Source organism: Excalfactoria chinensis, unplaced genomic scaffold (assembly GCF_039878825.1).
Source record: "Excalfactoria chinensis isolate bCotChi1 unplaced genomic scaffold, bCotChi1.hap2 Scaffold_84, whole genome shotgun sequence".
Classification (NCBI taxonomy): Eukaryota; Metazoa; Chordata; class Aves; order Galliformes; family Phasianidae; genus Excalfactoria; species Excalfactoria chinensis.
The window spans coordinates 323,701-347,277 of NW_027315716.1; the positions used below are offsets into that span (position 1 = coordinate 323,701).

Genomic DNA, 23,577 nt, shown 5'->3' on the forward strand with positions numbered 1-23,577 from the left:
AAGTCAGTCTCTCTCCTGCCTTTCAAGGAAGTTCCTATCAAGTACTGCAAGACTGCAATGAGGTCTTTCTGGAGCGTTCCTTCTCCAAGCTAAACAATCCCAACTTCAACATCTTTCATCAGCCCTCTGATTATCTTTGTTGGTGCTCCAACAGGTCCATGTTTTCCCTGTGCTGGCTTTGCCAGGCCTGGGCACAGTGTACCAGATGGAGCCTTCAAAAGGCAGAGTAGGGGGATGCAATCAGCTCCCTCTCACTGCTGGATACCCCTCTGTTGGTGAAGGCCAGGTTACCATTGGTCATCCAGGCTCCAAGAGCACAGTGCAGGCTCATGGCCAGCTCTTCATCCACCAGTGTCCTCAGTTGAATCCACTTTCCACAATGGAGAACCTCTGAGCAATAGAAAATATCTTCTCATTGTGTCAAACACAGATTTCCAGAGCCCCAAAACACTCACTGCCCACGTCCTTCTTGGCTGCTATTTCATCTCAGACACGATGAAGCTGTTGTGCTGTTGTGATCCCTGTTGTGGCTATTCCACATCAGAACATCATTCAGAGCAGTGGCAGTTAAAGAGTTCGTGTCCTGGTTCCGTGTTACCGCCACTGGGGGCAGTTTGGGTTCCCGGAGGGTCACGGACTGACATCTTGGGGTAACCCCGTGACAGAAGCATATGCTGAAATCACAAGCTGCCTAGAAAGAAGGAGGGAAAGGAACACAGTGAAAGGATTTGAGGGGAACAAAAGAAGCATAAGGAGTTAGAAAACATTAAAGATGCATTGAAGAATGAAACACACTAAAGGAAAACAACAGAGCACAAGCTTAGAGTGGGATACATTAGGAGTCACCTGGGGAGAGAGATGGAATCAATGAATCTTTACTGCTGTGTAATCTGCAAATGCACTGATGACACAATTGAGAACATCCAGAAGAGTTAGGCTACGTTGTGTGGTTTTAAGAGGAATAGATGGTGCCTACACTTATCCTGGGCTCACTACAAGCCTCTACAAAGAGCAACCTCCCAAAGAGATCCTTTCCCAATGATAATCAGCTCTAAAATGGGATCTAGGAGAGGTGGAGGACTGTATCTCCTGGATGTCGTTTAATTTTAGCTCTGCCTTTTAGATTTTGAGAACAAAAAACCTGCCTTCCTCCCTCTGTGATGCTGACCACAGACCCTGCTCTCACCTGAACTCTGGCCGTGGCTTTTCCTGCCCCACTTAACCCCCTCCCCTCCCTTCCCCCAAGCAGTGGGTTGGGGAGGGTGCCATCACCTCTGGAACTTGCAGATTAAAAGGCAAAAAACTGACAGTAAACTGCCAGTGGCTCATTTACTGTTGACGGTGAGTCAATCAAAATCCTGCTTTCCCTCTGCTTCCTGGCTTTCCCTCCTGTGTGACTTCATGACCCAATTTCTGATGTGTTCCACACTGTTACTTTCTTCCCCTCAGAGTTTAATTGCTTCTGTTTCACATTTGGGTGCTGAAAAGTTGTCAGAAGCTGTACAATCCCCTCCAGCAACAGATCCTGTTTATATTGCTGTAAGCTATGTTTTGCAGTGATATGATAAGTAACAAAAGGGAGAAAATTAAACAGAAATGCACATCTCTTTGTATAAAACCCTGTTATCTGCCAAGTTTTACTCTGAGGGTCACCAGAAATGCTAGCACAGTGTAAGGAAGCCTCCAAGTCTGCCTGCACAGGGCATTCTGAAAGCAGCACCACAGCAACTTGCCTTACACCAGGGACAGCATTTACCCAAACAGAGGTCAGTCTCAGGACTGAGCATCCACAGTGTGCAGAGGAGGAGGGAGAGCAGCAGGAGGAAGGCTGGAATTTAGAGAAGGAGCTGTGGCAACAATTTAGAGCAGAGGTTGTGCTGTGATCATCTAAGGATGTCAATAAGGCGAATAGCTTTTAAAATACCAATCATTGTAGCTGGAGGGGAGAAAAAAAAGAGGAAAGCTTTTGGGCATATAAACCCATCTTGAATGACATTTCAACTCTCCTCCCATTTTCACAGGATCTGAAATAGACCCATTTCTTCTCTGTCAGGATCCCATGCCTTTTTTGTTGATATTTTTCTACCTCTTTTTGTCTTGAATACATATCTGAACTTTTATTTGCTGGAAACCACCTATGCAGTAAATGAAAATGGATACCTAAAGTTACCAAGTGTTTTATTTACTGAAAGATATTCCTGGTGCAGAGAATGCTTGATGAAACTTTTGGTATTATTTGTGTCAGTATTTTAAGAATTGAAATTATCCAGAAACACTCATACGAATCAGGAAGCCGAGGTCCTGGAACAGGCTGCCCAGGGAGGTTGTGGATGCCCCATTCTTGGAGGTGTTCAAGTCCAGGTTGGATGGGGCCCTGGGCAACCTGACCTAGTAAACATGGAAGTTTGGTGGCCCTGCCAGGCAGGGAGGTTGGAATTTCATGATCCTTGAGGTCCCTTCCAACCCGGGTCATTCTGTGATTCTATGAACTTCCTTTGCTATCTGATAGCTAGTGATAGAAACAAAGCCAAAGTTGGAGGCAAAGCCCTACTGTACAGGAAAAAAGAAACTCCTCTAACGTGCCTGTGACTCTTCTGAGTCAGAGAGAAGTTGTTCACTGAGGGGGAGCTGAGGCCCTGGCACTGCTGCCCAGAGAGGCTGTGGGTGCCACATCCCCACAGGTGCACTCGACTCAGCTCCTGTTGCAGTGAATGGAGGCACGGGGAGGGATGTGGTTAGTACGTGACCATCTCCTTCCCCAGGCACAAAACAAGGCAACAGGGACAACGGCAGCAGCAGCCGTGATGGCAGACTGTCAGTGAGGAAGAGCTTGAGGAGCTGCAGCTCCTGGCTCACCGCAACCAGCCCAACATCCCCCAGCCGCTGAACACACTGTACGGGACAGGCACCTCTGGGCGTGCGCTGTATGGACGTGCTCTGCAGCCTGCCTAGCGCACGGCAGGGGAAGAAGCACGGTGGTGGCAGCGCTACGGGGAGACCTGCCGTGCTGCAGCGCGTGCCTCCGGTCCCGCTGCCGGGCACCACCGGGTGCGGTCTGGCTCCGTCCTCTCTGCACCTCCCTGCGGGCGCCCGCCTGATTCTCTGCCAGGCTTTCACACGTCTCGATCCGTGGGATCGGTCCCTCTCTTTCGGGGCTGCCCGGCTCAGCCAGGAGCTGCTCCTCGAGACCGGGCGCGTTCCGCTGCTCGCGGTCAGCCGCCGCTTCTCACCGCCCAGCAGCGCCCCACCGCCACGCTGACTCCGGAGGACGGCTCAGTTCTGCCCCTGCGCTGGCTTCGCCTGACCGCCCGGCGTCCCCCGAGGCACGGCACAGGCGGCGGCGGGGACGCGGGGCGGCGGAGCAGCGCTCGACCCGCACGGTGCTCCGCAACTCGCGCCGTCATAGCGGACCGGCGTCGTCATAGCGGACCGGCGCCCGCAAGCGCTATTGGCGGAGAAGCCGCGCTCGGCCCCGCCTCCTCTGCGCTCCCATTGGTCGGTCCGCCGAATGGGGCGAGCGCTGCCTGCTGGGGTCTTTCCCTTTCGCCCGTGAGGTCGTGGCGCCCTCGTGACGTCATCACCTCGCAGCCCGTCCGGATCCGTCCGCAGGGTCTTTGCGTCCTTAGGCAGATCGTAGGAGGATGCGAGAGCTGAGGGGCGATGGGGGGGAGGAGCATCCTGCCGTGGCACCGGGAGCCTGGGGACAACGTGCTTTGGGTGCCGGCACGAAACTCCTCCATCCGTCAGCACAGGAGCAGCAGTTCTTGCCGCAGCGGCAGGAACTCAGCGCAGCCCTGCAGAGAGTGGCCCAGAGGCACAAGAAGAAGATGACATCCATCGAGTGTGAGCGCCCAGCAGTGTCTGCAGCCTGCGAGGTGAGCGGGGCTGGGAAGAGGAAGCTGTAGGAGTCCTGGGGAGGGACGCACAATGGCAGCGTTAGTGGCAGGATGAGCTGCTTCCTCTTCCCCTCCTGACACCGTGCACTGGTTTCCTTGGAGAAGCGCCCCACAAGCCAGACCCCGCTGTCACATCTGTGGGGTTCCACAGTGCACACAGACATGGGGACGCCGTGTGCTGGGCTCATGACAGCAGCACTCGGGCGCTGTGGGCAGGACGAGGGTGGCGGTCTGCTTCTCTTTGTAACCTCAGCCAGGCTGTCACTCTCGGGATAGAAAAAGCATTTCTTAGCCATGATCTGCTTGTGCGCGGCGTCCTTCTCTCACGTAGAGCTTTGCTAGAAAACTCCTTCTCTTTCTGTCTGTTATTGCAGTTGCCAGCTGCTGGTGGACCTGAGCCATAAGAGACTGAGCAAAACCTCGAGCGATGGTGAGTGTGCTTGTTTGCTGTACCACGCTGTGCCAGGCGTTTGCTCCATTCAGATAAACATAGGGAGTGTGGATGGGTCAGGATTAGTCAGTCTTTTTTTTTTTGAGTGGTGAATTTGTAGCTTCTTTCCATTTCCTCCTTCTAGAAGATAGTGCCCCACACGTCTGTGCTTCTCCTGCTTGAGAGTGAATGGAAAATGCAACTGAATGTCAGTACCCAGAGGAAGTATTTTTCCAGATAAGCTCTCTGCGCGTACTGCTCCCTCCTGGTTCAACCCACAAGGTTCCACCCGTGCAGTGGTTATTCCTGTGCCTGTTTCCCAAAGCCCAGGCTCCATGAAGGTCAGCGCTGTGTTGGTGTTGACCTTGACTGGAACAGAGTTGGGTCGCAGAAGGCAGTGTGATCCCACAGAGATGGCACTGAGCAAGAGGCAGGAGAAAGCTGTTTGTGAATGGCCAGTTTGAGCCAAACACAGCATGTCGTGGTGTGTTGTAGAAGCACGGAATGGTTGGTGTTGGAAAGGACCTCTGGGCCCATCTGGTCCAGGCCCTGCTGCAACAGGGCCAGCAGAATTGGTGCCGAGGGCCACATCCTGGGCTTGGAGATCACCTAGAGGAAACTCTGCAGCCTCTGTGGGTCTCTGTGCCAGCTCTGCAGCACTTACACAGTGCAGGAGTGCTCCTGATGTTTGGTGGCAAGCTCTGGTCCTGGCACTGGGCTCCACTGGATGCAGCCTGGCTACATTCTCTCTGTCCCTCCCTGCATGGATTGATGGCCATGGGTGGGATCCTCCTGAGCTCCCCTTCTCCAGACTGAGCGGCCACTTCTCTCAGGCTGTTGTCATAGAAGACGTCTTCCAGTCCCTTCACCATCTTGGTAGCCCTCCATTTCCAGTGTGTCCAGCTGTCTCTTGTACTGGGAGCCCAGACCTGGACACTGTTCTCCAGGTGCAGCCTCACCAGTGCCGAGTAGAGCAAAAGCAATGGTGCTGAGTAATGGTCCTTACCTGCTACAAGAGAAGTAGCTAGGGCTATGATGGGAGCACACTGCTTTATGACTGACATGGAGAACTGCTAGGAAGAAGGCCTGGTGGGACTGGACACAGATGCAAGGTGGTCCAGCTTTTGTTTCACTGCAGACTCTGTGGGCAGCAGCATGGAGATATGTTCTCCATATAGTTGTGCCCCTGTGGCTTCTTTCTGATGTGCCTGGGAAGTCCCCCTAGAATAGGCTGCTGCGTGAGACAGAAGTCTGATACAACATCATTTGTGTGGGTGGAGTTTTACTATCTCTGTGTTCACATCTTTTATGTGCTTTGTTTTGTTTTAATTCAACTCTCTGTGTGCACGGGTGCAAGTCTGCCTTTGCTAAATCCTTTTCTTGTGGCCTTAGGCAACAATGAAGGGGATCTCGAGTTTCAGCGCTGAGCAAGAAGCACAGCACTCAGGAAGGCCATGAAGGGCTTTGGTAAGTTGATCTCCCTCCGCAGGTCAAGTTTTTTTGTTGTTTTTTTTCCCAGCACTGGGAATGGCAGCTCGGATGGTTTGTTCGAGGGAAGCGCAGCTGCTTGTATTGCTCTGCTGCACAACTGCCCTAAAAATAGTTGGGAAGAGGAAACACAGCTGCCTTTCTTATGTCCTGAAATACGGCTCCTCTGGTGGAGTGGGTCCTGGCAGCTTTGTGTGCATGGATGTGGTCCTGGGGCTGTTGAGAACTGGCTGTGGAGGGGACTGGGGGCGGCACAAGACCAGAGGGCAGTTCTGATTCTTGTGCAAGCAGCCTGACTGGCTTCCATTTGTTTCCTGCAGGCACGAATGAAGAAATCATCATCGACATCTTGACCAAACTAAATGTTTCCCAGCGTCAGCAAGTTCTGATCACCTAAAAGGTCTACAGAGATGTGTGAAGGTGGTTGTGTCACTTGGGTGAAAAGTGACAAAGGACCCAATCTCCATAAGACAAAGGTCGGTGGAGAATTTCCTTGACCAAGGTAGTTTTGGTTTTGTTCAGTTCAGTGCAGTTGTTGATGCAAGGAGGGTTAGAGCCTAAAGAGAAGAGGTGAACAGCTCGGTTCTGTCTGTCCTGGAAGGCCGTACCTTCTGCCACCTCCTTCCTCCTCTCTTGGCTTTCTAGGATTTGATTGGTGACTTGATGTGGTTGCTGAGTGGGAATTTTGAGAGGGTGATGGTTGGGATGATGACTCCCACCGCCACGTCTGATGTGCTTGAACTGAGGAGGGCTGTGAAGGTTTGGAAATCTTTCTTTTGTATTGTTGAAGTTCAGGCCAAGGACTTACTGCTTTGCTATGAATGTCTTCTTAATTTATTATTAACTCTTAAGGAAACCTGATTGCATGTCTGGAGCAGCTGTTGGTATCTTAAATCTTGCCTTGGCGATTCCTGGGAGCAGGAACAGATGAAGGCTGCCTGATGGAAATTCTGGCTTCTCGCACCAGTGAAGAGATTCGTCTCATTCATGAGAACTCCAGGCTTTATAAGTAGTGCGAAAGGCCGGGCCTTGTCCTGCTGCCTGACAGTCAGTTTGTGTGTGTGCAGGCAGGTGTGAGGAGGAAGGAATCTGGGGAGCTTGTAGGTGTGACATGTTGGCCAACCTCGCTGTGGCTGTTTGTTCAGAGTGGAGCCAGACTAGAATTTCACCAGCAACTGATGTAAATGAAATGGGGAGGAGCGTTCTGTCTGTCAGCAGGACGTATGGCTCTCTTGCCAGTTTCTTACTGTCTGTGCTTCTTAATTGGAGGCTGTAGCACTAATGATGATGAATGGACTGCTGCAGTGATGCTGAGAGCCCTGGGCACAGTTCAGTACTTAGCTAAGTTACAGCTGGCAAACGTTGTGGGAGGCACCCAGGTGGTGGCTCTGCTTCCAACAGATGCCGTGTGTGTGTGTTCTTGCGAGAGTATGGCTGCTCCCTTGAGGATGACATTGTATCCAACGCATCTTCCATTTTTCCAAGTGTCCTTGTGTCACTTGCAACAGTGAGCCAAGCGAAAGGGAGAGGGGAGAAGGGATTGAATCTTCTTGTGGGCGCAGCTCTGTGCTCATTGGTGAGGAGCTCCAGGCTGGCTTTTTCTCACCCTGCGTGTCTCATGGCCTGCTCCTCAAACCCATCTTCTGCAGGGAGGGGATTCTGACTCTGGGTGTGCACGAATGCCATGGGCTCTTTTCTAAATGTCCCAGTAAAGTGGGCTGCTGCTTCTTTCAGAAAGAAGCCCAAAGCACATTTGAGATGTGTCACTGTGTTTGTAAGCTAGTATTCCCTTTGAAGGACTCCATTAGCCATCTCCTGCAGCTGTTTCTGAGTGGGGAATTCTCAAGGGTTGCTTCCAGTAGATGCTGTGGTGAGCTTTGTCTTCTGTCCTTGTACCTTTGCAGGGTAACAGAGATGAGGGAATGTATGTGGATGATGCTCTTGCTCAGCAGGATGCTGGGGTGTGTAGGAACGTGATTCCTTGCAAGAGCAATCTATTCTTGTGCATGTGATGTGTGGTGAAGAGAAGCCAACCCGTGAAATGGGAATAAATGGGTTCTGGTCTCGTTTGCAAGTCTCTTAACGAGAAGCCTGTCGGTAGACTGGTTACTTGTCAGGGGCAATGGCATTTCAGCTGTGAGTTGCCATGCCTGGTTGGTGCTTGTTGGAAAATATCCATGATCTGGACAAGTATGTTCCAGCAGTTCTCTAGCACCAATGAATTAAAGATCTCGTGTATACCCAGTCTTCTCCATGAGCCTTACTTTGTCATCCATAATAAGTGCCTGTACGAAGCGAGGGAGAAGAAATGGGGAACAGATGAGGTGCAATTTATGTCTGTCCTCTATACATGGAACAGGCATCACCTCCTGAGAGGTAGGACCCCTCCCCAGCGTCCTGGGTTTTTCTTCCCTTCCTTGTTTGTGTGTGATGCTTGTGTAGGAGCTTCATAGGTGTTAAGTGCAAGCTCTTCTGGGTCAACAGGTGTCTTAGCGAGAGCCCCATTGCATCCATTCCCTTCGGTCTGTTTTATTCCCTTCTGAGACTGGAAGGGATTTCAGAAACCTAAGTACAATTTGCTGCTGCTCTAGCATGGAAAGCAGAGATCATGGAGTGTGACCACCATTGGGGCAGGGGGGAGAGGAGCTGAGAAATTCATCTGCCAGGTCTTGAAAATGGGAACAGTTGTTGTAGGCCAGTTAGTAAGCATGTTAGCAATGGAAACGAATTATTCTAGTGGGAAGGTCCTGATTTAGCTGGCAGTGCTGCAGGAATGATAGGATGTTCATGCAGCACGTGAGGAGCTTGTTCTTGCAAAGTGGTCCTTTGGATCTCTCTGACTCACTACCATGGACTCTTCCTCCTAGTTTTTGATGTGTACAGAGGCATTGCTAACAAGGACATAACAGACAGTATTAAATCTGGGAGGTCAGGAGACCTGGAAGATGCTTTGCTGGTTGTGGGTGAGCGCTCTGCTTTTAAACCTTGCATGCAGAGTAATGAAATGATGAGAGGTGCTGCGTGTCCCCTTGAGTGGCTGTTACAGGTTTCAGGGGGTAGACGTGGTTTGTCTTTGTTTATGTGCTCAAAGCCGGGCTGGGTGGGACTTGGAGCTCCCTGGTGTAGAGGGAGGTGTCCCTGCCTACTGCAGGTGGTTGGAACTGTGTGATCTTCGAGGTCTCTTTATACCCAAACCATTCTCTGCTCCCAGCTTCACACCTACTGCCTGCCCTTCTCTGTTCCCTGCTCGTGCCCTCCAGGCTTTTCCTCCCCTTGCTGAGCAAGGCCATGCCCGGTAGCTACCCTGGATCCTCCTCCGCTCTTTGCCTTCCTCCACACGGATGCTTGCTTCTGGCCAGCACTTCAGTCACTGCCAAGCCTATGCACCTCATCTCTTGGGGAGACAGCAAGGTGGCCTGGAGCGGCCCACAGCTGCTCCCGGACATGGCTTCTCAGCTGTGCTTCAAACCCAGAACCCAAAGGAGTTCCTCTCACATTCTGGCCCAGATTCTTTTCCTCCCATGCAGCTCCTGTGGCAGCAGGGGCACAGCTCTTCCCACATTCCTCCATTCCTGCAAGTTTGCTTTTTTCCATTCTTTGCCTTGCTTTGCTGTGCTATGGATAGCTTTCCTACTTGCTTTCTCTATCTTTGTTGCCATCCGTTGCTTTTTATCCTCATTTTGCCTCCGTCTTTCATTATTTTCCCTTCAGCCTTTGTTCCAGGAATGTCCTTATGGCCAAGCCAGGTGTTGTCACGGGTACAGGAAATGCTGCCGGCCATCCTGTAAGCTGGCAGATGATCAGCAGCAGGTGTTTAAGTCACCCAGCCCCAGGCATCTCACTGACATCTACCTGATGGCGCTGGAAGGGCTGCACTGCTCACGGCCACTGATTCCTTACTTCAGCACGTGGCAGACCTCAGTAATGCAAATGACTGATAAAGCAAGCGTCAGCAGTTTGCAGTGCGCTGATGTTAGAAAGGCTTCAGGGAGCGGCAGCGCATTCCTGTGTGCAGCAGTGAGGAAAACAGAGTAACAAGAAGGTATACATAAAGGTACTAAATTAATTTATTAATGACTTACTCCTAACACTGACATTAACAGTATAATGGGCAAAAGCCCAACTGGATGAAGGGAAATGGAATCAGAAGGAAACCGGCAGTTGGCTGCTCTTTCTTCTCCTCCCCTCCCATTCCAGGAAAGCAACCACGGCCTTCCAGACTTTGTGTCTTATTCCACGATGAGAGGGGTTGTGTAGAGGGAATGCCGGATCCCAGAAGTGGAGGCAGGCGCCTGGGGCTTGATCAGCGTCACCTGGAAGGGCAGAAAGGAAAGGCAGATCAGCAAGGGCCCTTCTTTGCTGCCCTTGCTCCCTGCTGTCCTGCACCCCTCCCAATCCCAGACAGTCCCAGTGCAGAGCCGGTGCAGCTCCCTGCTAGAGCAGAGCTGGCTCAGGGAGGTGTGCTGGCCTTACATGTGCTCTTATGGGCCCCTCCTGTCTCAAAGAGGGCTGGCTGTGCACCTGGGACCTCACAGCTAACTCTCCTATGCTGGGGGTGTGCTGCTTGGAGCCCCTCTGAGCTGCATTCCCCCAAAGAGCTTGTGAAGGACCAGCATGGCCCATTAAAGGTAATAGGAGCAGAGGGAGGAAAACCTGCATGCTGCGCTGTTCCTCACTTCCTCTACTTGGAGGTGGCACGGGGGCAAGGAGCAGGCCTGCTGTCCTGCACTTGGTTCCTGCAGCCAGAAGCTGTTTGGCTGGATGAAGCCTCAGGGAAAGGGGGAGAGGCATGAAGGCTGTGCTTGTGAAGCAGAGGGGAAGAGCTGAGCAGCTGCCTTACCCGGCCTACGCTGTAGTCTGCTGGCCCGGGCTTCACTGCTTTGCCCTCTCCATGTTTTGGTCGGGCTGGCATCGTGTATGCGGGCGCCCTGGTCTTGTACACATCCACAGCCACTTTGGGGAGCGCCGCAGGACCTGGAGTCTGCAAGAGAGGCATGGCCACACGGGGCTGGGGTCACATTCAAGACTCTCTCTTTCCCTGGAAGGCTGCATTAAGCAAAGTTGCAGCAGGGTTGGAAGCCCCTGTGGCTCAGGGAGAGCAGCCCAGGTTCGGACACTAACATGGAAAAGAGGAGCAGCGGAGCTCACCTTGGCAAGGTCCTCGTCAAAGCGACCGCGCTGGCTCCTTCCCCTCATGGAGTAGCAGGGGCTGGCCGATGTGTAGGCTGTGTTGGGCCCCATCAGCCTGGGCAGCGTGTAAGTGCCAGGACCTGCAGGAGGAGCAGCAGAGAGTGTGTGCGTGAGGGGATGGAGGAGATGGAAGCAGCAGCGAGGGGCAGCCTGCCCAGCCGGCTGGTGGGAAGTGGAGGGACATCTTGCCCCTCTGCCAGTTCCTGCCTCTCCTCTGACACAGGGCCAGTGCCAGCAGCTTCGAGCATGAGCAGCTGGAGACGCTGCTGGCCGAGAGGTGGTGGTCATGTAAGAAAGCTTGTGGCCCAGCGCCGCATCTTGCCGCACAGGCCATGCAGTAGGCCCTCTGCTGGTGCTGAGCAGCAGCCCGTCCCTGGAGGATGCTCAGGCTGAAGGGTCTGCCTTTGCCAGGGTCACGTACCTGGAGGGCGGTCTGTCCGGAGGGGCTCCCGCCGGAAGGCCATGGACTGCACCGGTGGGCACTTGAAGACGTGCCTGTTGGCAGCTTCGGTGCGGTAGTCACCTGGGACAGAGGAGGAAGAAAGCTGTGAAGGGCTGGTCTCCTTCTGCAGCCAGAAAGGGTCCTCTGAAGAGCTGCAGAATTGCTGGGGGACACAGGCAGCACGCGGGGACACTTCTCTGTGCCCCGCCACTATGTCCTGCCTTGCTGTCCCCCCTGTCAGCCCCCTGCTCCTTGTACTTTTCAGACATAGTGCCTTGTGCCCTGGGCCCATGGTGCTGGGCAGCTGTCCTTCTCCGAGGGCATTTATCGCTGCTCAGAGCAGCTCATGCTCTCTCAAAAAAGACCTACAGCTCCATCAGGGCGTGAGCTGACCCCGGGCAAATGTGCTGCGTGCTCGTGTTGTCTGGGAGAAGTGCTGCAGCAGTGCTACTCACTCGGTCCGGGGGTGACGGTGGTCTTTGTCGTGGGTCGTCCCCGGAGGTGGGTGCCTGGAACCACGTACTTGCCATTCCTAGTGATGGCCGGCTCCACAAAGTAGCAGGGACCTGGCCCACAGCTCTCTGCCGCAGGCCGTTTGGTCCCTCTAAAGGTGTAGGCGGGGGCACGGTTTTTGGTGGGGCTGTGGCCCACGTAACCTAGGAGGAAAAGCAGAAGAGAGCACACCCCTGTGCAGCTGCATGTTTTGAGCTCCTTTGGACCCAGACCAGAAGCAGGCCCCTTTGTCCTCGGGTCACAAGGAGCAGCGCCAGCAGCATTGGCCTTCCTCGGCCAGGCCTGGCTTGCAGCTGCGCCAGAGAGCCAGGAGGCTCTGACAGAACGGGGCAAGGCTGGGGAGCTCCTCTGCCCCTCTGACCAGCCCTGGGGACGGTCGCTGTACCTGTTGTCCCCGGGATGGAGTACTGGGGCCCGGGGCTGGGGAACTGGGCCGAGATGAGGCCACGTGGGCGATGGGGTCTCCAGGTCCCCACCCAGGCTCCGTCCATGCTGGCAGGCATGTGCCTCCAAACCTAAAGGCAAGAGCAGAGCAGTTCCTGACGGGGGTTCCTGAGCAGGAAGGGCCGGCAGCAATTTCTCCTGCTCACTGCCAGTCCTGTGCTACACGCCCCTCACACACACTGCAGCCAAGCCCGCATCCTGCAGCTGGGCTCTGCAGCCTGAAGTGTGCAGGAGCTCTCCCTCACCTCTCTGAGCCTTGGAGGACGAGCGCGATGAGGCTGAGCTGCTCTGCTGCTGGGGCTGCTCTCAGGCACAGGGCACGGCGAGCGGCTGCGGGCAGCACAGCTCACAAATGAGGTGCCTGGAGCCAGTGGCCGGCTGTCCTTGGGGAGGGCCCGGCGTCGTCATGGCAGCGCATTGTGACAGCACACAGGCTCCGGGTGATGCCATCCGTGCTGTGACATCTCCTGGCTGGCCTGGAGCCGCGCCCTCCACGCCTTCTCAGCCTCACACCCCAACCAGTAAGAAGTCGTAGCTCACACTGCTGACACCTGCAGATGGACCGAGCTCTTAGTTAGATCACACAGCAGAGCTCAGCTTGGTCCTGCTGGCTGTTCAGATTGGTAGTTTTTCTCTCGTTTTGTTTTTAATTGTTGGATTAACACGTGTGAATGGGAACTGCTGTGCAGTCAGAATTGGTCAGTTATGGAAATGTCACATGCCCAGAAGTGTTATGAAAACGTTTGTCCAGGCAGTGAGAGGTCCTGGTGGGACAGAAGGTGCAGCAGAGATGAGAATTAACTTTAGTGAGGTTGGAAAGGAGGAAAAGAGGAAAGAATGCAGCAAAAAGGGGGATAGATTTATCTCCAAACAATTCAGTAATCTATGCATAACCTGTCACGTGTGATGTCTGCATATTCCCCTAGAACATGCAACAATTTTCTGCTGCTTGTTGTTTGGAGCTCTCCTATGGCTTGATCAAGTTAGTCTTGATGCCAGCCACGGGTGCAGCTTTAGCCATTCTCAGCAGAATGGTAACAGAGGTTGCTCAAAGGGAGAGAGGAAAGGAGGAGCTAAACTGAAGCCAACACTTAGTTGCAAAGAGCTCTGCCTGCATTCCATGTCAGCACCCAGACACGAGCCGTACAGCCCTTGCTCTCAGCACACACACCTCTTCTCTTACCAGCTGCTTGCATCCCTGCGCAGCGCTGCTCAAAGCCCTCCTCCAGCTCTCCCTTCACAAAGCAATACGCAGTCTCTCCCCAGCCATGAGCTCTGGGCTGTTTGATGCCTGTGCCATCAGCGGGACCTGCAGAACAAACCTTGGCTTCAGAGCTTGGAGGAGACAAGCGCTCTGTCTAGGAACATTCACCATCTGAAGCACTTGAAAGCAGCGGCTTCTTGAAAGCCCTGGATCTGTGTGACACACCAGGAGATGCTCAACTCAAGCCGCAGCCCTCTGCACAATGGAAGGGCTCTTCACAACCGGCTGGAGGGGGAGCAAAGACGCACAGAGGTCTGACAGCTCTGAACCAAAGCAGGGCAGCTGCTGCTGCTGCAGGCAGTGCTTCCCGTGCCTGCCCAGCATGCAGCCAGCAGACAACGTTGGCGGCCGCCTGCTGCTCAGATAGAAGCACAAGTGCTGCTGGAGGAGCAGCGCAAAGCACAGCCTGAATCGCTGCTACCTTGCGCTGAGGAAAGTCTGCGATGCACCACGGCCTCACCTGCTGCCTTCTTGGAAGGGGAGGTTCAGCAGCAGCTCCACTTGTCAGCAAGTCCTCCAGAAACTTCCTTCTTTCTTCCTGAGCAGGAGACTGGATGCTGAAACCTTCTCCAACGTCATTATTAAACAGTACCTGGACCTGAAGCCCCAGGAGAAAACGCAGTTCAGATCCAAGACCACAAAACAGTCATATTCTAGTCCAATACAATTCCAATTCTGATTTAAATTTCGGGACTAGCATTTCACCCACCCTGCTATGGAAGGGGGAAGGGAGGGGAAAAGGGAAAGGGGAAGCGAGGGAGAACCTTCTAGTCCCACATGCCCCTGTAGCCTATTCTATAGCCCCATATCACCCTATGGCCCCATACACCCCTTTACCCTTGTATCCCACTAGAATCTTCCTACTGTCCCTCCTAGGGACACATACCCCCATAACCCTCCTAAAGCCCACCCAGAGCACCCTACAGGTCCCACTTAGAACGTCCCCCACAGCCTTATATAACACCCCAGCCCCCAAGCTCCCTATAGCCCCATGATCCCCCACAGCCCAGCATCACCCCTCTATCCCCTCCACAGTCCCCTATATCCTCCCCAGAGCTCCCGCTGTCCCATATCCTCCTATACCACTTCAATAGTTCCACAAAACTTTCTAGAACCCCATAACCCTCCTATGGCCACTGTGAAGCGCCCCATAGCCCCATATACTCCTACATCTACCCCCGCAGTCCCCCTAGCATCCTACAGCCCCATATCCTCCTATAAGCCCCGCACAGCCCTATATCCCTCTACAGCCCCGACCGGTGCTCCCTATAGCCCCAGTTCTCTCCCAATAGCCCTCTTCACACATTTCTATATTCCCCCTTCAGCTACTGATATCCCCATATCCCCCTACAGCCACCGGCAGACCCTACATTGCGCTCACAGCCACCCATTTCCTCACATCCCTTGGTATCCCCACACAGCCCACTACAACCCCACTATATCCCCCACTATTCACCCCTATGTCCATCCCACTGCCACCCACAGCTCCGTATTACCCTATACCCCCCCTGGCATAGCCCCATATTACTCTATACCCCCATGTTACCCTGCAGTCCCCCCACACCCCCCTCACCTTCCCTCCATCCCCAGCCCCACACGTAGACAGCCCCAAGGTGGTCCCCGTGCCGGGCCTCTCCTGCTGAGCACCAAGATGGGCTGCAGCACCGCTCCTGTGCTGGCTGTGGACCCGCATACCTTTGGTGTCCATAAGGCTGGAGGCGCACCCCGCTGCAGGGCCATCCTTGCTCACTGTGTTCTGCCTCGTGCCGACGGGTTGCTCCTTGTTGGCGCCGGCCATGCCGGAGCCCACCAATCAAATGCATCTGCTCTGTGCCAGATGCTCCTTCAGGATGCAGGACCCACTGCTGTGCTCCGCCTTCACCCCCTCCAGGGTGGCCGTGTATCAGACGTTGCCACGGCAACGCGGTGACAATGTGGCCTGTGCTGGCAGCTGCCAATTGTTACACTGGCACAGCAGCATGCTACCTGCCATGACATGGCAGGAGCCCAGTTCTGAAGTGCTCTCCTGAAGTTCTCTTTCCCTGACAGCTTCTCGAGGAAGTCGTAATAGAACTTCATTTCGAAGCTCAGCCCGTCAATGAGGAGCACTCCGACGCCCTTCAGGACAACGGCAACGTTCTCCCCATTCTGCAGGCAGCCGGAGAGCAGCGACACGGTGCTTTGGATGCAGGTCTGCGCTGTCTGCCGGCTCACAGAGGCGTCTGCGGCCACCTGGCTGCACTTCAGGAGCTCCAGCTTCCTGTGGGCTGAAAAAATACCAGGGATGGGGTTGATGACACGGTTGCTGTTCCACAGCTGCTTCCCTAGAACTGCTTCTAAGGGACATCATCCAGATCGGCCCCGCGTTTGGACGGGCTCCTCTGAGGGGGAGGTCTGCATCTGAGAAGGAAGGCGGTGGCCAAGTTTGCCCGGTCTATGAAGCCAGCAGAGCTTTTAATCCCCCATCCTACCTGGCAGGGACTCCCTGCAGGACATGAGGTTGAGAGTCAGGCCAAACACAGGCCAGCACAGAGTCACGGTCCTGTCCTCAGTCCTGATCTCCTTGGAGATGGTGTCAAAGGAGCCGAAGGTGGGAATCCAGACCCCCTGCGAGTGGAAGAGAAAGAAAGGGCAGAAACATTACGGGCTGGAATGAAGGCTTGTCATCTTCCTCGCTGTAAATGTTCAACCCTGCAAAAGGGGCACCCCGAAACTGGTTCCAGCTGCCCTGTGGACATCTTATCACCCCACTGTTTTCGGGCTGTTTCGCCCTTATATTTATGGCCCGCATACCCCTTGTTTTCCCATAAAAACAGTCATATATAGTCCAATACAATTCCAATTCTGATTTAAATTTCGGGACTAGCATTTCACCCACCCTGCTATGGAAGGGGGAAAGTGAGGGAGAAATAGAAGGGGAAAGCTAGGGAGGTCCTTCTAGCCCCACATGCCCCTAAAACCCACTCTAAAGCCCCATATATCCCCTATAACCCAGTATCCCACTAGAATCCTCCTACTGCCCACCCACAGCCTCCTAGGGACACATACCCCCATAAAACTCCTAAAGCCCACCCAGAGCACCCTACAGGCCCCACTTAGAACCTCCCCCACAGCCTTATATAACACCCCAGCCCCCAAGCTCCCTATAGCCCCATGATCCCCCACAGCCCAGCATCACCCCTCTATCCCCTCCACAGTCCTCTATATCCTCCCCAGAGCTCCCGCTGTCCCATATCCTCCTATACCACTTCAATAGTTCCACAAAACTTTCTAGAACCCCATAACCCTCCTATGGCCACTGTGAAGCGCCCCATAGCCCCATATACACCTACATCTACCCCCGCAGTCCCCCTAGCATCCTATAGCCCCATATCCTCCTATAAGCCCCGCACAGCCCTATATCCCTCTACAGCCCCGACCGGTGTTCCCTATAGCCCCAGTTCTCTCCCAATAGCCCTCTTCACACATTTCTATATTTCCCCTTCAGCTACTGATATCCCCATATTCCCCTACAGCCACCGGCAGACCCTACATTGCGCTCACAGCCACCCATTTCCTCACATCCCTTGGTATCCCCACACAGCCCACTACAACCCCACTATATCCCCCACTATTCACCCCTATATCCATCCCACTGCCACCCACAGCCCCGTATTACCCTATACCCCCCTGGCATAGCCCCATATTACTCCATACCCCCACGTTACCCTACAGACCCCCCACAGCCCCACATTACCCCACACCCCCCTCACCTTTCCCTTCCCCCCCACTCCTCCCCCACTGCCCCCTACACCCACATCCCACCTCAGCCCCGCCGGGCACCGCTTCCTCTCCCCGGCCCGGAGCCGTTCTCCCGCACAGCTCCGGCGCCGCCATCCTCAGCACCGCTCCCGTCGTGCCGCGGTTCCGTCTCGGTGCTGCCCGCACAGCTCTGGCAAGCAGCGGCTGCAGCCAAATGAGGGGAGAGCCGGGCGGCCCCAAGCCGCATGATGGCGGCCGTTCCCGCCTCAGCATGGAGCCTAAGCCAATCAGAGCAGTTGGCGCTGTCGCCGACCAATGAGACGGCGACACGCGTCGGCAATGCCGCTAACCAATGAGAACCCAGGGGAGGTCCGCATGAGCCTCTGACCAAGGAGAGGCCGGCGCGGGCCGGATGAGCAGCTGATTAATGAGAGATGGGGGGGTAGAACTGAGCTGCCGCTGACCTGCAGCTCTGGGGCTGCAGGCACTGCCCGGATGGGTGGCAGAACACTGAAAGGACAGAGCGGGAGGGGTCCGCCTGAGTGGCTGATGGCTTTGGGGCCGCATCCCTCAAGGCTGAGCCAGGAGCCTGGGCTGTAATGCAGCCTTCCCCACAGACAGCTGAGCGGCTGCCCCGGGGCTCTCTGCTGATGTGGAGAGGGGCCAGCCCTGTGAGCTGGGGGACCCAGGGGAACCCTGCCAGGCCAAAAGCTGAACAGGAACCGGGGTGCCCTGCCACGCCAGAAGCCAAGCAGCCGGCACAGAGGGCCCTGCCAGACAAAAACCCGGCGGAGCCAGGGAAGCCCTGCCAGGCCCCAAACCTGCCAGGCCAAAAGGCGGCAGGCTGGCTGGGCGGGCCCTTCTGGGCCTGATCTTCTGTGCCCTTTGTCCGAGAAGTTGGAGTGAGCCCCAGGCCAGAAGTGGCTGCCTGGATGCTGTGTCTTGGGGCTCTGGAGACAGGCTGGGCTCAGCCCTTGAGAAAGATCTGGAATCTCTGATGAAAGCTGGCCGTCCAGACAGGGAAGCCCTGCATGGCCAAAACCCAGCTGGCAGACCCAGGATTCCCTGCCGGGATAGAACCAGCTGGCTGGCCTGTGGGGTCCCTGCTAGGCCAAAACCCAGCTGTCCCAAGGCACCATACCAGGTCAAATGCCAGCCGGGTGGCTTGAGTGGGCCCTGCCAGGCCAATAGCCGGCCTGCTGGCACATGGGGTCCCAGCCAGGCCAAAAGCCAGCTGGCAAGGAAGGCCCTCGGGTGAAAGCCATCTGGTCAGATAGTTGCAGGGCACCAAAGGCCGACTAGGGAAGCCCTGCCAGGCCAAGAGCCTGCCGCCGGCCAGCAAACACTGGCAAGGCCAAAAGCTGGCTGGCCGGCTTGGGGATTCCTACCAGGCCAACATCCAGCCTGCCTGGGGCTCACTGCCTGGCAACAAAATGGCTGACTGACCCGCTGGGCCTGTGAGGCCAAAAGCCAGCCACAAAGTTGGGGGCTACCTTGTCAGGCCTGAAGCTGGTAATCCGGTTAGGGGGGCCCTGCCAGGCTAAAAGCCAGCTGTCTGGTCTGGGGGGCACTGCCAGGTCAAAGGCCTGCAGGCCGGGGAAGCCCTTCCAGGCCAAAAGCCTGCAGGCCGAGGTCCCTGCCAGGCCAAAACCCATCCTGTCCGAGGCTCCCTGCCAGGCTAGAAGCCGGCTGTCCGGCCTGTGGGGCCTGGGTTACCTTGCATTCCCTGATCACAGCTAGTGAAAGAAGTTTTCCTCCTTAGATTGTTGCTGCTGCTCTCTTTGTTTCCTTGTGCCCAGCTCCCATCTCCCTACCCCTTTCCCTACTCCCTTCCCATTTGTCGGGGGCCCCACAGCCCTACTGCCCCTCTTCCCCCACCCCTGTCACGGGCAGATTGATCCAGATAAAAAATGGCACCCGCTGACATCCTTTGTGCCCCGGGGCCGGTACCTTGGTCTTGGCTCTTGCCACGCTCCCTGCATGGGCTGCCTTAACAAGACACAATGACGCTCGCACAGACATTGCTGAGGTTTATAAGGGATAGGGTTTATTAGGGTATATAAAGCCCGTGATGAGGTTTTATTGGCTGTTTCGCCCCTCTGCATTTCACTCTACATCTCCTTGTGTGGCCTGGAGAAGAGAAGGCTGCAGGGTGACTTCATTGCAGCTTTCTAGTACAGAAGGGGAGTTTACAAACAGGAGGGGAGTCAACTCTTTCAACGTGGGTAGGGTGTGCCCTTCCTGCGGGGTGGGGCTTTGGTCTTTGGAGCCGGACACCTGGGAGACCCCGCTTCGTTCCTTATGGGTGGCAGCAATCTGGCTCCCAGGGTGGATGACTCCTTGGGTAGGCTGGGCTCGACACAAGATGTTACTGCTGCCATCTCTTCAGTGGGAGACCCTGTTGCATCCTTTATGGGCGGCAGCAATTGAGCTCTGACAACTGATGGCTCCTCGGGCCGGCTGCGCTCGACGCGAGATGTTGCTGCTGCCATCTTTTCAGTGGGAGACCCCGCTTCTTCCCGTATGGGTGGCAGCAATCCAGATCTGTTGTGGGAGGACTCCTCGGGCAGGCTGGTCTCACCACCAGATGTTGCTGCTGCCATTTCCTTGGCTTGCTCCCGCTCTTTCCTGATCTTCCTAAGCCTCTCCCTGTGATATTCCACCGAGTCGCAGGCCAGAAACGCCAGCATGGATGGTTTGCGTGGGGTCTGCAAGGGCAGGCTGGAGAAAGATGGCGGCTCTTGGATGCAAGCTGTTGTTGTCTTCTTCAAGGCCGAGTGGCGGCGTGAGGCCTTGGCTTCTTGCCGCTTGGGCAGCGCACCCTCACGCTGGGCTTGCTCTGCTCCTCCTTCTTCACCGAGGAACTTGACACACCTTGTTCGGCCCAGGTCTGCAGGCACTGCCCGGATGGGTGGCAGAAGTCTGAAAGGACACAGCGGGAGGGGTCTGCATGAGTGGCTGATGGCTTTGGGGCCGCATCCCTCAAGGCTGAGCCAGGAGCCTGGGCTGTAATGCAGCCTTCCCCACAGACAGCTGAGCGGCTGCCCCGGGGCTCTCCGCAGATGTGCAGAGGGGCCAGCCCTGTGAGCTGGGGGGATCCTGGAGTCCCCATCCCAGCACTCTCGGGCGGCCACTAACAAGCAGCGACCCTTTGGTGTTAGGGAAAGGGCTCCTGTTGGCTCACCCCCATGCACATACATACACCTCCATCCTCACCTGTTGGCAATGCTCTCCTTCTGCAGTTTGCTCCTTATCCTTCGGAACAGCTCTCCGTCAACACCTGCAGAGCTCAGGCGTCGGATGTAGGTTGGAGTGCTATCAAATCTCACTGCAGTTGGGAAGGAAGAGGAGATTCGCCGTCAAGCCTTTGGCTCGCTCACAAGCAGCACTCAGGCCTGTTCCCAGAACCCCCCCTGAATCCATCTCTGTCCCCACTCCTCCTCTCTACAGTTCAGCTCTGCAGCACCTTCCACTGAGGAAGAGCAGGGCCTGAGATCCCCACATCCTCCTGCCATAGCCAGGGATGGGGGTACGTCACACCCAGCACCTTCCTTTTGGACAGGCCAACCATAACCTAAGGGGAAGGACCTGGAAGCCACTTTACCTTTCTTGCCCTTGGAAAGAGGTGGCAACGTCTCATCTTTTCTTGGCTTCTGTGCCCCAGAGGTGCTCCCGGAGGACTTGTGGTGTATCAGGGGCAGCACTTTGGGTACCAACTCCATTTGAAACCTGTAAGCGAGGAGAAGGCAGTGAGCGGTGTGATGCAGTGCAACAGCAATCCTTGCTGCTCTCTCTCTGCTCGTCTGCTCACAGGCACGTTTTCGTGCTGCATGAAGGCTTTCTAAAGCCATTAGCAGGGTCACTTGGGATAGGAGGAGGGGAAACAGTTTCAGGCGGAAAGAGGGAAGACTGGCTTTGGATGGGAGGAAGGTTTTGGCTGGAGGGTGGTGAGGCACTGGGATGTCTTGCCCAGAGGGATGCTGGGTGCCTGGACAGGCATTCAAGGCCTGGCTGGACCAGGCTCAGAGCAACCTCATTTGGAGGTAGGTGTCCCTGTTCCCCACAGGACAGTGGGACCGGGTGCTCTTTTGGGGTTCCTTCCTGATCCAATTGTTCTGTGATTGTTTGGCACGTCCTGCTGGGCAGGACACTGACGGACACAAGGCACAAGTGCTACAGAATGAGAGCTGAGCAGCTGCATCAAGCAGCAGAAAAATACTCACTTGGGTAATACGACAAGGCAGCCAGAGAACACCAGGGAAGCCAGCGGTGTTGCACGGGACACCCCCATGTCCAGCAGCGAGGGGGCCTGCAGGGGAGGAACAGGGAGGTTGTGAGATGTCCTGGTCATGGCTGAGGCACTGGGGACACGAGGAGCCCGAGGCAGGGAGAGCTGACAGCACCGCAGCACCTGCACGGCTCGAGCAGCTGCCCAGGTCCTGGTGGGCCGTGTGCGGGCTGAGTGAGGCTCACGGCACTGCCCAGGCTATGGAGAAACCTACGGCTCACCTTGCGGACGGCTCTCCTGAAGTTCTCTTTCCCCGACAGCTTCTCAAGGAAGTCGTAATAGAACTTCATTTCGAAGCTCAGCCCGTCAATGAGGAGCACTCCGACGCCCTTCAGGACAACGGCAACGTTCTCCCCATTCTGCAGGCAGCCGGAGAGCAGCGACACGGTGCTTTGGATGCAGGTCTGCGCTGTCTGCCGGCTCACAGAGGCGTCTGCGGCCACCTGGCTGCACTTCAGGAGCTCCAGCTTCCTGTGGGCTGAAAAAATACCAGGGACGGGGTTGATGATAAGGTTGCTGTTCCACCTTCTAAGGGACATCATCCAGATCAGCCCCGCGTTTGCATGGGCTCCTCTGGTGGGAGGTCTGCTTCTGAGATGGGATGTGGTGGCCCTCTTTGCCCCGTCCACAAAGCCAGCAGAGCTTTAATCCCCCCTCATCCTACCTGGCAGGGACTCCCTGCGGGACTTGAGGTGGTGCCTAGCTCTGAGGTTGCTGGCCAGGTGAAACACGGGCCAGCACAGAGTCACGGTCCTGTCCTCCGTCACGATCTCCTTGGAGACGGTGTCAAAGGAGCCGAAGGTGGGAATCCAGACCCCCTGCGAGTGGAGGAGGAAGAAAGGGCGGAAGAGTTAAGGGCTGGCTGGAGGAAGAGCTGGAGCTGGTCCTGTGCGGGGACAGAGCTCAGGAGCCCCCTCCTGCTGTTCAAGAGGCACAAGCCAGCGCAGCGGGGACAGCATTGGGGCTGCACCTTCCCCTCGCCCTCCCTCCCGAACGCAGCTCAGCAGCGAAACACAGGGTGAGTTTCCTGCTGTGTGTGCAGGGCAAGACTCAGAGGAAGTCCAGGCTGAGCCAGACAGGGCGAGGAGGAACCAGACAGCCAACAAACGCACCTTGTGCACCAGGAGCTGCTCGTGTATGAAGGTGGCCACCGCATCCCAGACGGCAACTCGCTCTGGAGATGAAAGGAAAAGCTGGTCACACTCTGCATCTGCCTCTACCCGGCACCCCTCCCACTGCTGGGCAGGATGGAGGTGGCAGATGGAAAGTGCCATCTCCATCCCAAAACTGGCTGCAGCACCGCTCCCGTGGTGGCTGTGGGCCCGTGTACCTTCAGTCTCGCTGCGTATTTGTCTGGAGGCACGGCCCACCATGGGGCCGTCCTCGCTCATCCCATGTTGCTCCTTGTTGGCGACAGCCATGCTGGAGCTCATCCTTCAGATGCGTCTGCTCTGTACCAGATGCTCCTTCAGGATGCAGGACCCACCTCCGTGCTCTGCCTATACCCCCCTTCGGGTTGGCCGTGTCACAAACGCCACCACGGCAACGCGGTGACATCATGGCCAGCTGCCCATTATGATGCTGGCACTGCTGACCCATCTCTGCTTTCTCCCTCTCCTGGCCCTGTGAGTTGAGGGCTGACCCTGGGTTGAGGATGGGGCTGGGATGTGTTGCTGTTCTCTCAGTTCCCCTGGGCCTTGGGGACACCCCTGGTGTTCCAAAGCCTCTGTTGGGCTCCCTCTTGCCATGGGTGGGCAACAGGAAGGGGAAGAAGGCAATGGGGGGCAGTTGGGGCTGAGCAGGCGACATGACCGTGACTTGGCCACGTTGTTCTAGTGCTCACAATGGGTCCCTGCACCACAGGGCACTTGGGGGACCCTG

General features: G+C 55.7%; 1 protein-coding gene and 2 pseudogenes across 5 annotated transcripts in view; 1 reads left to right on the forward strand and 2 right to left on the reverse strand.

The window, feature by feature from the left end:
• LOC140265315 (ciliary microtubule associated protein 1A-like) overlaps positions 1 to 18,462 on the reverse strand; it is an 84,869-nt pseudogene extending 66,407 nt beyond the window's left edge.
• LOC140265311 (antigen-presenting glycoprotein CD1d-like) overlaps positions 3,468 to 23,577 on the forward strand; it is a 58,935-nt gene continuing 38,825 nt past the window's right edge. The window contains exons 1-5 of one of the 5 annotated variants that reach the window (XR_011906231.1): positions 3,540 to 3,875; positions 4,271 to 4,326; positions 5,719 to 5,793; positions 6,135 to 7,175; positions 7,352 to 7,366. The gene's annotated coding sequence lies outside the window, so the exon portion shown is untranslated. Of the gene's footprint in view, positions 3,876 to 4,270; positions 4,327 to 4,474; positions 4,538 to 5,718; positions 5,794 to 6,134; positions 7,224 to 7,351; positions 7,367 to 13,589; positions 15,352 to 15,716 lie in introns of those variants that run through there. The other 4 variants (XR_011906230.1, XR_011906233.1, XR_011906234.1 and 1 more) reach the window with 4 other exon arrangements.
• On the reverse strand, positions 9,423 to 13,697 carry LOC140265317 (ciliary microtubule associated protein 1A-like; annotated as a pseudogene).